This window comes from Heterocephalus glaber, unplaced genomic scaffold (genome assembly GCF_053883595.1).
Source record: "Heterocephalus glaber isolate CG9 unplaced genomic scaffold, H.glaber_assembly_v1.0 deba00000768, whole genome shotgun sequence".
NCBI classification, from domain to species: Eukaryota; Metazoa; Chordata; class Mammalia; order Rodentia; family Bathyergidae; genus Heterocephalus; species Heterocephalus glaber.
The window spans coordinates 8,437,233-8,448,805 of record NW_028258162.1 but is presented as its reverse complement, the minus strand read 5'-3'; the positions used below and the strand labels follow the sequence as shown (position 1 = coordinate 8,448,805).

The 11,573-nt window shown below is 37.3% G+C and overlaps 1 long non-coding RNA gene across 5 annotated transcripts in view; it reads right to left on the bottom strand.

The window, feature by feature from the left end:
* Window positions 1–1,405: 1,405 nt before the first annotated feature.
* The window catches only part of LOC110344886 (uncharacterized), a 66,416-nt gene continuing 56,248 nt past the window's right edge, over window positions 1,406–11,573 (bottom strand). For 4 of the 5 annotated variants that reach the window (XR_002387808.2, XR_002387811.2, XR_002387810.2 and 1 more), the window contains 3 exons: window positions 8,123–8,180; window positions 6,995–7,133; window positions 1,406–2,362 (listed from right to left, as the gene is read on the bottom strand). This is a non-coding gene — a long non-coding RNA (uncharacterized LOC110344886). The remainder of the gene's footprint in view (window positions 2,363–6,994; window positions 7,134–8,122; window positions 8,181–11,573) is intronic. The other variant, XR_002387812.2, reaches the window with a different exon arrangement.

Below are 11,573 nucleotides of genomic sequence, written 5' to 3'. Positions count from 1 at the left end.
GGCTCTAACAATGGTTGAACTTTAATCTACAGGGATAATGGGCAGCGGGAAAAGGTTAGTCTGCACAGAGAATGGGAATTGACAAATTCAAACCAGGGATAAAGGTGTCAGAATATCAATGAGAGAGAGTTTTTACTCTAACACAAATGAAAAAGATGTTTTGTTTTCCAAACAAGTTTTTCAGTTAATAAAGTCTAATGATCAAAAAATTAGACCTTTTACCAGATGTGGTGCTGCATGCCCATAATCCCAGTACTCTGGGAGGCTGAGGCAGGAGGATCACTCGTTGGAGCCCAGCATGGGCAAGCTGGTGGCTTAGCAAGACCCTATTTCAAATTAAAAATTTTGGGGGGGCCAGGGATTTAGCTCAGTGGTTTTGTCACCTGCTGCGCAAGTGCAAGGACCCGAGTTCCATCCCTGGTACCAAAAAAAGATTTTTTAAAAAGACTGGGACATAGCTCAGTGCAAAGGCCCTGGGTTCAACTCCCATTACCATTAAACCAGACTTTTCAGATAGTACAACTTCATGTTGCTTAAAAGTATTTTAAGAAATATCTCAGAGCATGTAATTTCCAAATTGCATATGATGAAATTATAAACACCCAGCTGAACACTATGAAACACTACTATTGGTTCAGTACTATTTGATAAATATGAAATGATGTACAAAGTGAAACACCTCAAGTATAAAGTACAATGACAGAAACACAGTATGGGAAATTCACCATTGAAATAATATCCAAGGAGGATTACCAACACAGCATCTAAGGAAAAAGTCTTAAAGACGAGAACTACTTTTGTTTTATGAGCTTTTTAACAATCTGATAAAGTAAACTGGACAGGCAGGATACAGAGAAGATATACAATGGGGAAGAAAAATTACATTTTCTTTCAGTCTCAAATTACTGCAAAGAAACAAAGGTTGATGTGAATATTAAAAAAAATGAAATCGCAGTTGGGGACGTAGCTCAGTGTGGGGCATGACTTTAGCACACACAAAGGCTCAATTCCCAGCCCCCAAAGAAAAAATGAAATCACTAACCACAGAAGGAAAAAATGGGACAATTTTGGGTATGATGAAGTTTTAAAAAAATGCAACAAAGCTTTGCACTATTGGGAAACAAATGATGACAGAGACAAACCTGAACAATGCCAAGAATAAGTGGGTAGGTTCCCTTTGAGAAAAAAATTAAAAGGATCCTGAGAAGGAAACCTAAAACAAAGCCAGAGTCCTCCCACTGATGGCATGGGGGCCCTCGGGTTTACCACTGAGCCTCCTAGAGGTCACATAAGCAATGTCCCTTTGGGACAGAAGACACCAACCAAGATGCCTCAATTGGATCCCGGATTTCCCAAGGCCAGAAATCACTAGATAGGAAAAATAAAAAGGACAATTCTAACGCTATTTTTATTTAAAATTTTATTGAAATCTCCTTTAGCTTACCCCTTTATACCTTCCTAGGTGAAAACAGGTGTAAAGTCTGAGCTTCATGGTGTTCTTTTCAAATTATTCTCATTGAGTCTCCGAAAATATGACTTTTGAATTGGGAGCATGAAGAGCCCAGGACAAGGGAACACTGAGGGACTCGTCTTACTGCAAGCCTCCCTGTTTGTTCGTGATGAATAAGAAATCTTTCCATGGGGTCAGAGAGCATGTGTGCAAGAGCAGAATGTCTCATAATGACTTCTACCCTCCGCAGCCCCATGAAGGGGGAGGCACGTTTTAGGCAGGATGGAAAGAGAACGTCAAAGACTTGAGATAAAAGAGCACCTTCCACAATTCCTGGGAAAAGCCGACGGGTTAATGCATTCATGTACCCAGCATCAGAGCATCCTTTAACTGTCCCTTCTGGTCAGAATCGGGGTTTTGAACACCATCTCTCCCCTATATCTAGTTGGAGGTGTGTTCCCCCACCTCCCTTGTGGTTTTTAGTAGAAAATTAACATGTCTTAAAAGCTTTTATCATCTGTTTAAAATCTACCCAGTGAGCAAATCCTATGCATGCAAATGACTATGCATAGTTCCTCATGTATTCAAGCTACTAATTTTTCAAATGTTAAATTTTGAATTTTTTTTTTTTTTTTTTGGTACCCGGGATTGAACTCAGGTCCTCGCGCTTGAGCAGCAGGCAGCAAAACCACTGAGCTAAATCCCCGGCCCTGAAAATATTATCTAAAGGTATTTTGCACTGAATAAATCTAGAGTTAGTCCAAATATTTAGAAAGAACTTTAACAAATGTTACTCATGAATACACTGCTGTGAGTTTCAGTATAAAAGCATGGCTTTGTTTAGTTGATAAGTGGTCGATTAGCTGTCTCTCCGCAGAGGTGTGTGTGAATATCCGGGGGAACAAACGGTACCTGGAAAAGAAAATCTGCTGTTAGAGACTTATCTGAGATTCAGCACAGTCAGCCAAAAGATTCTACGTTAAGGAATTGGTCCAAAGTAATGCTGAGTGAGAGCTCACATGCACCCTGATTACTAGGTTCCAGTAACGCTTTAAGCACTGAGACTTGAGAGAATCGGCTCACAGCACCGTGCTTAGCGAACTGACTAGGGGAGGGAGGTAAATGTCACAGCAAAGAGGACGGTCTCCAAGCAAAAGACTTCAACCCAGTGACAACATCTTACTCTATTAGAGACTTTATTTTTTATTGTATCAAGTAACTAATGTTGCTTTCAAGATCATACCTAATAGATTTTTCAAAAGTCAGATCACACAGCTTATTACTAATCAGCTTCTGCATTCTGCTTGCCTTACAAATCATTTCAGAGTCTGTATTTTAATCAGATCCGGTCATCCCTAAAAACAATTCGCATAAAAAACTAATAAATGCTTTGTAAATATTAGTATTACATAAACCTAGGAAATTAATCATTTTCATTGATTCTTATTACCCACATACTACTAGAAATTTAAATTTATAAATGGAATATTTTGTGAAACATTTAGTATAAAAGTATTAAATACATTGATTAATGATGCATTGTGTGATGTTGATATGCCATAGAAAAAAACTTCCATGCATACAAAGACATGCCAAGTAAAATTTAGCAGGAATTCCAAAATACAAGAAATGGATTTTAAAACCTAAGAAAGTGAAATTGTAAAATTTCCAAAAGACTCAAATTAAGCCTGTGAAAATGTTTTCTCTAGATAAAACCTAGTGTTAGGGACCGGCTTTGTCCTTTGTAAGCTACAATGAACCCTTGACTTATGAACTCAATTCCTTCCAGAGGGCTGGTTGTAACTCAAGTTGGTCGATGAAGGCTCAGGCTCCTTTGCACAGCCCTCAAAGTCTCTCTCCTGTACACAGGCAGATCTCAGCGTCCTCAGAAAGACCTTGGCCCAGGATTTCTCAATTAACCCCACATAGGAAAGGATGTAGTAATGCCCCTTCCAGAACTCTTTAAGGGTTAAATCTATAACTAAGACCATTTGGAAGCACCAGTGGCCAGCATTCAGGTTGTAACTCAAGTCTTTGGTCCTAAGTTAAAACTAAAATTCTGGTTGTTCATCTGTTCGAACAACTGAAGTTGTTCATATGTCAGGCCAGTCATAACTCGAGGGTCCACTGTATTTTTTTTTTTTTTTTTTTTTGGTACCGGGGATTGAACTCAGGTCCTTGCGCTTGCACAGCAGGCAGCCAAACCATTGAGCTAAATCCCTGGCCCTCACTGTATTTTTATCTATGCCTTTTATCAACTGCTTGACATGAAAACCCATAGTTTGTATTACACTAATTTCTTCCACAATTTGTCAAGTTGGGCAAAACAGAGCTGTATTTTCTCAGTTGTGGTTAAAAAGAACATACATGTGTACACAAAAAGCTCCTTTTAAGAATAGTTTCTTCAAAAGGCCTACCACCCTTCAAAAGATTCTAAAATATCTTATGGTACTCTATCTTACTAGGGCAATTTAAATCCAGAATAATCTCATTTAATTCATTTTTGCAAAAAATTGCTTAATATGCATTTTGCCATCCAAACAAATAGTGAAAAATAACTGGCCAAATATTACTACATAGTTTCTCCTATATTAGTATAAAATTTTTACTTAATGCTTAAATAGAGAAAGAAAAATGAGACCATGGGTCCTGAAAAAAATTTTTTTTGCAGGGGGGAAGGTGAGCAAGGGGAGAGGGAGGGAGACAGGAAGGGAATGAAAAACAAAGATGTTACGTACATGCACCAGCTCCCCACAATGAATGTTAATCACAGTCTACTGAAAACACACACTAATAGAAATTAAAAATATATTGGAGTCAATTCTTCCTGTGGATAAGCATTATTTCATTTAATTCTAAACTTTATGAAACTGTAATACAGGCACATAACTTGTGACTAAAAAAATTATTAAACATCATTTTTTTTTTTTTTTTTTTTTGTACCGGGGATCGAACTCAGGTCCTTGTGCTTGCAAGGCAGGCGACGGAACCACTGGGCTAAATCCCCAGCCCTAACATCATCTTTAAGGTTGTATAATAAGTAGTTGAAACTAAGATGAGAACGCAGGTCTTTCGGACATTTAAACCTGAGCTTTTAGCCATAGTCCTCATCAAAGAAACAAAGGAACATCCAAGAGCAAGAAACTTTCCCTCTGGCTGTCAGACACTGCTATCCTAACTTACCTCTGATAGCCCTTTAAGAATGCAAGTGAATTTAGCTTATCAGGACCCACACAGAATTGTCTTATAACAATATCGTTTTCTTATGTTACCAGAAATGTGCTGAATAGCAGCCTGTGTGCATGTCTTCTCCCCAGAATAGATGGTTCCAAAAACCACTCCCCTCACCTTGTGTGGGCAGAGAGCCAGAAGCCAAAGGCATCTGGAAACACCTTAGGGCTAGGGAGTGGGCTGGGGCTGGGACATAGGTCTTCTGAGGCCTAATCCAGACCTTCCCTCGTATATATTTATTGGAAAATTTTAAATGATTACTTATTTCATTTCTAACTTTAGTATTTAGGATGATAACAGATAAGAGAATATCCATTAATCATCTGTCTTGCAAAAAGAAGTTCTAAAGTAGCTGTTACCAAGGGGTTAAGAAATAATTGAACAAATGAAAGCATTTAAAAATTGTATTTGTCTATTATAGAATTTACTGCTTTAAAACAGAAATTTGAAAAAAATCAGCTGACCAAAATTCCTCTTAACCAATTTTTAAAATGAAATTCCAAATCAGTACAAGTAGTTAAAATTTTTAAATGGTATTTTACACCATATTAAGTTCTAAGGTGAGTTTTCAATTTTCCCTGCTGCTGTTAAATATACTGGAAAAAAAGTAAAAAAATATTTACTCAAGAAAGTACCATATCATTTTTTTAGTCTAATAGATTGCTCCATTTTGAAGACCTTCAACTTTCCCCATTTGGGGCTTTTTTTTTTTTTGGTACCAGGGATGGAACTCGGGACCTTGCACTTTTGAGGCAGACAGCAGCACTACTGAGCTAAATCCCCGGCCTCTGGGGCTTTTTCCTGTCATTTTCTTTTGTTTTTCAGAAAATTGAGCTGAAAGTTATTTTTAAACTTTTATAAAATATTGTTCTTGAATGAATTTACATTCCATGCATGAAATTTTATTTTACCGATAGACTTTCATAATTCCTTCATTTAGCAGTTTCACATATTTTGTTATACAAAGTTTGATATATATTTGTATATTTTATATATAATATGATATACAACTCCTTTGAAAATATTGATATAAATGATACCAAAGCTGGTTTAGTGAAACTTTTGGTCAAAGTATTCTCATAAACCTTCCCAAGTACTTAAACTTGCAATTGTGGAAAGAATTTACGGGCTGAATGTATGTGGGGAAAAAAACCCATTTTATTCTTAAAATTAGTTTTTGTGTGTGTTTAAAATCAGTGTTCTGAGCTTTTAAAACCACGTTTTAAAAAACTGATATCAAATAAGTTAGATACAGTTGTAATTCATATATGACATGTAAATTTTAACAACTGGAATTTGTATTTGCTAATATTAGTGGAGAAGAGAAGAATATAAGCATGCCTTTTTTTTTTTTTTTTTTTGGGTACCGGGGATAGAACTCAGGTCCTTGCACTTGTGAGGCAGGTGGCAGACTAAATCACTGAGCTAAATCCCCGGCCCAGTATGCCTTTTATTTTGCATGGTTTGTGAGCATTTTTCAAGACTCAGTAGTTCAAGTGTTTTGGTTTTTTCTCTTGGCAACTGCTTTGGGGGGCGCATGATAGTATAGTTCTCTAGGCTTATGAGGCCTAAATCTTAGGTTTGGTTTAGGATTAATGTTCTGCAAAATTCATTTTTAAAAATACTAATCTGAGCTGGGGGTAGAGAACTTGCCCAGCTGAGTACAGCACTAAAAAAAAAATCTTAAAAATAGCTTCCTGTTGCCAGGCATGGCGGCACACACCTGTAATCCCAACACGCAGAAGGATCACCATGGGTTTGAGGCCAGCCTGAGCTATATAGTGAGTTCAAGACAGTGTGTACTACTAATTGAGACCCTGACTCAAAAGCTTCCTGTTATATTACTCCAAGATTACCTGCATATCATAAACATGCAATTTTTTACATTTAGATAGTAACTTTCTTTATTTAGCATCTCTTTTCTACTTATAATACTTTCATCAATGTGAATGAGAGCTTAAGAAAAGTGATACGTGATATGCAGGAAGGATGAAAAACCAGAATGTATGGTGTATCAGCCTCTTCTAAGTGAAAAGCTGTTTAATTTGAACTCTATTTTGGTATTCGTTAGTAAAGCATATATTAGTATAAAAATGTCCTGATATGTATTGAAGATGGACTTGAAAATGTATGTTAATCAGAACATAATGTGTAAGGAGGAAAGGAGATCAAGAAACAAGTAAAGCTGCAAGCTGAGCTCCTGGAGTTCAGTATTTCAAAGTCTACACTATGCCGCGGTGGGTCTAGAGTCTAGATCTGAAAACCAAAAAACTACAGTATACTATGGAACTTCTCAAACTCCATTTTCCTTACTTTGCTACTTCCTCTGAGTAACAACAGCTCATACTGATGATGTATTCTTGAAAGAGAGGACCAGGCTCTGCTTGTATCGCTTGAACTTTGAGTCCACCACTTGTTACAAAAAATGAGCTTCGCTATCATGTGGCAGCACCTTGAAAAGTGAAGCAATAAAAATGTCAGTTTTTCTTTTCCAAGTTAGATTATGGCTATTTAAAAGCAATAATTTACCTGAGAAAATACAGATAAAAATTTATCCCCCAAAATACAATAAGAGAATGACCCCAAATCTGCTGATGACTGGAAATGAAATGCATTCTTTGTACAAAAAAGAAGGAAACTGAAATGTGTTAGGTACATGTACTAATCTCCTACAGTAAATACCATCTTTCATGCCTTGCTGTCAGTAGTCAGCTGTGGTGGTTGTGCCCACTTCTGGCAGCTCAATCTTTCTACCTTACTACCACTTTCTACCAGTTAACCTGCAATGATGTCAGAAATATGACCGCTCCACTGGTTAAAATTGTTCATCAAAAAGTCAAAGTGCCCCAAATAACTGACTGGGAGCATCTCCAGTAATGCGCATGGACTCTGAACTGTATTTCCGGGGCTCGAGACTTTTTTCCTTATCTTGTTAAAGGAGCACTGCTGGGCTCCCAGGCGTGTGAAACTAAGACATTGGAAAAATCACCAAAGTTACTTATCATGATAAAGTATGTGTAGTATGAGGTTCTCACATGTTGACATACAATTTACTTCCTGAGAACATGAAAAGCAACAGTACAGAGGCCTAAGTGCAAGGGAGGAGAAGGTGTTTTATTTATATGTGGACTTCATTTACCTGTGTCACCCTCATTGATATAGATTGGCGAGAGTTAAGTAGTAAAACCTAGAACTGCATCTTACAGAAAACAAGATAATAGAAAACAGAAAAAACAAGGTGACAAATCATTCTCATTTTCTTCCTTTTTTTTTTTTTTTTTTTTACAAGAAGTAAGGTGGTAATAAGTGCTAAGAGTGCATTTCTTCCCTTACTATCATACAAAAATGGCTCTGGGGCTGGTGAGTAGGTAGATTTTCCTATGATTCTCTTTATGGCATTTATTTAGGTTCCAGGAATTGAACTCAGGACCTTGTGCTTACCAGGCAGGTGGGGCGCCACTGAGCTAAATCCCCAGCTCCATTTTATGGCTCTTTGACACTGTTGAGATACAAAGCAAAATGCACCCAAAAGTGAATAATCAATGAAAGCTTGACAATTCGTGTCTCACATTCCTGGAACTTGAAAATGAAATCAATTTCCCAGTCTAACGTGCAGTTGTTTCATTTGTAAAAATAGTTGTCAAAAAAACCTCTTTTTTATTGGTTTTATAATAGAATACCCTGCCAGTCATGTTCATGTTAAAACCGTACAATGTATGGTGTATTACTGAGCTCTTAAACTATGAGAAAATTAAAATTATAAAGGATAATGTCATACTAGGATAAAAATCTGTACATATGAAACTGAGTTAACTAATATATCCTATTCCTTCCAAGCAACAAATATGAGAAGACGACTTGATTACTGTAGAGTGTCATTATCAGGCATTCTGTATTCCCAAAAGGCTCCCCGGCTTACGTGTATACGATCGGAAATAGCTGTTGTGCACGTTATTCAGTGACCACCTGCAGATTGCTGCCACAGTTTATGGGTGGAAATTTTCCCGTTCTGAGATGGAAGTAAGGCAGATAGGACCCATCAATTGTACAACAAAGCTCCTCTCAACAGCAGGGAGTGCGTCACCGCATGTACCTTTCCCATTCCTCCCTAGAACACGCTTCCATACTTCCTGGTGACACTGTATCACGCTGTCCCCTGCCACAAGTGTGGCTGCGGAAGAGCCAGATGTGACGTAGCACATCGCTGCAGCCAGCTAAGGCCAAACAGCTAGCTATGAGTTTGTTTGTTTGTATTACCAGCTGTCCTCTTTACTTTAGGAACTTCCCAACTGTGTTTGCCCACAGGCATTTTCCACTGCGTTCCACACCTGGCTTGGTACTTCAGCGCACCCAGAAGGACTTTGCTGTGTTCACGTATTCTCTCTCCAAGACCTTGGCCAACATGGTTTTCTGGGATTATGATCTTGTTACTCAATGTTTAGCAAGGCTCTTGAAATGAAGCTTTGTTATTTTTACATCATGAATTTTATAACGGATAAATGGACTAAGCGAAAACATTCAGCGTATTTGTGCTATCAGTAAAAGGATTTTTTGAATAAACAGTCCTCAATAACTTCTTCTTGATACATTTGTCCTCAAATATCGTTTTAGAAATTAAGGAATGTAAGAAATGCAGCCCAACTCTACTCCACTAATATAAATCAGACATAAACTCTCCAATCCCAACATGTGTGGTTACACTGTACTTTTGTGAACCATCTTGAAATCACAGTGACCTTCATAGGGCTTTATGAGATAAAGGTCCAAATTAATACTTTTGCATGAGGATATAACAATTGCCACAGTGCCATTTGTGGAAAAGTCTATCCTTTCTACATTAAATTACCTTGGGACCTGTGCAAATAATCGACTTATTACAGATTCTCAGTTCAATCCCCTTGGTATATATCCTTTTCTGTATGCAAGTACCACACTATTTTGAGTACTTTGGCTTTGTGTTACGCACCCCCCCCCCCCGCCCCGCCCATGGTGCTGGGCATTGAACTGAAGGCCTCACACATGCTAAGTAAGCCCTCACTGAGCAACATTCAGCCCTATTATGTTTTGAAATTAGGCAGTGTAACCCCTTCCTTTTTCATTGTCTTGCTAGTTTAGTCTTTTGCATCTCCACATAAATTTTAGGATCAGCTTCTCAATTTCTGAAAAAAGGCCAGCTGGGAATTCAATAGAGGTTTTGTTGAGTATGGACCAATTTGGAGTACCGTGGTACACTGGTTGTCATTACTTGGTTTCAGGTGGCATGACGGGTACCAAAACACTACCAAACAAATTGTTTTGGCCAGAAAGGGTAAGGAATCACAAGGCAATTGACACTGACAAGTTATAGCCTGAACCTCTAGAACCAAACAAATAATAGTACTGGGACAAAATTTTCCCATCAAAAATGTCCAGCACCAAATTCAATGAATTTCAAAGTGGCTGAGTACCAAGATATGACTGTACCGTCATATTAATAATGAATCTTTGAGGGCCGGGGATTTAGCTCAGTGGTTTTGCCGCCTGCTGCACAAGCACAAGGACCCAAGTTAAATCTCTGGTACCAAAAAAAAGAATTAATCTTTGAATCCATGAACATCTCTCCATTTATATCTTTAACTTTTTAGCTATGCTTTATAGTTTTCTGTGTACAAGTCTTATACTTTATTAAATTCATTCCTAAGTATTCCTTTGATACTAATAATTTATTTTTTTGAGATGGAGTTTTTCTGTTCAAGCTCACCTTGAACTTCTGGACTCAAATGATTCTCATGCCTCAGCCTCCTGATAACTTGGACCTTCAAGTATGTGCCATGGTAACTGGTTTATTTTCTTAATTTCATATTTGAATTCATTACTAGTATAGGGGAATACAGTTGATTTCTTGTATGTTGATCTTGTATCCCATTACTTTGTTGGCTCTAGTGTGTGTGTATGTGTTCATTAGGATTTTTTGTAATCTATATATGATAACTTTATATGGTCTTATAAATCTGCTGGAAAAGTAAAAGGGGGTAGAAGCGGGAAAAAGAAGGAAATTGAAATGTGTTATGTGCATGTACTAATCTATAGTAAATATCATTATGTACTGCAAATGTACTAATAAAAGTAAAAAGTGTCATGTGAAGTTTAAGATCAGCTTTTGGAAGACACATTTGATTATGGCTCTGAGAAAAATGAAAAAGTTCTCAGAACTTCATACTGTGAACTGTACAAAAACTGTATGGGGGGCTGGGGATTTAGCTCAGTGGTTCTGCTGCCTGCCTCATAAGCACAAGGTCCCAAGTTCGATCCCCAGTACTAAAAAATAAAGGGAAATATAAGAGTAATCTTCATAACCTTTGGTAGACAAAACCTCAGATGTGACACTAGAAGTACATGTAGCAAAAATAAATTTCATTAAAATTTAAAACTTGCACTACAAACAAAGTCATCAAGAAAGCAGACAATCCACAGAATGGGAGAAAATATAAATTATATGGCTGATAAGAACTTACATCTAAAATTTGTACAGAACTCTTACAACTTAATAAGATAAATAACTTTAAAATGGGGAAAGGGTCTGAATAAACATTTCTCCAAAGAAAACATATGAATGACCAGTAAATGCATGAAAGAATTTTGATCATTAGCCAAATGCAACTCAAAACCACAATGGGCTATCAATTCACATGCATTTAGGGTGACTACAATAAACAAAGATACTAATGAGTTAGCAAGGATATGCAAAAATTAGAGCCCTCCCATGTTGCTGGTAGGAATGTAAAATGGTGCAGCTACATTGGAAAACAGTTTGGCATTTCCTCAAAATGTTAGAGCTACCAGAAATTTCACTCTTAGGTCTGTACCCAGAAAAATGAAAACATACAACTACACAAAAACTTGAACAGTAACG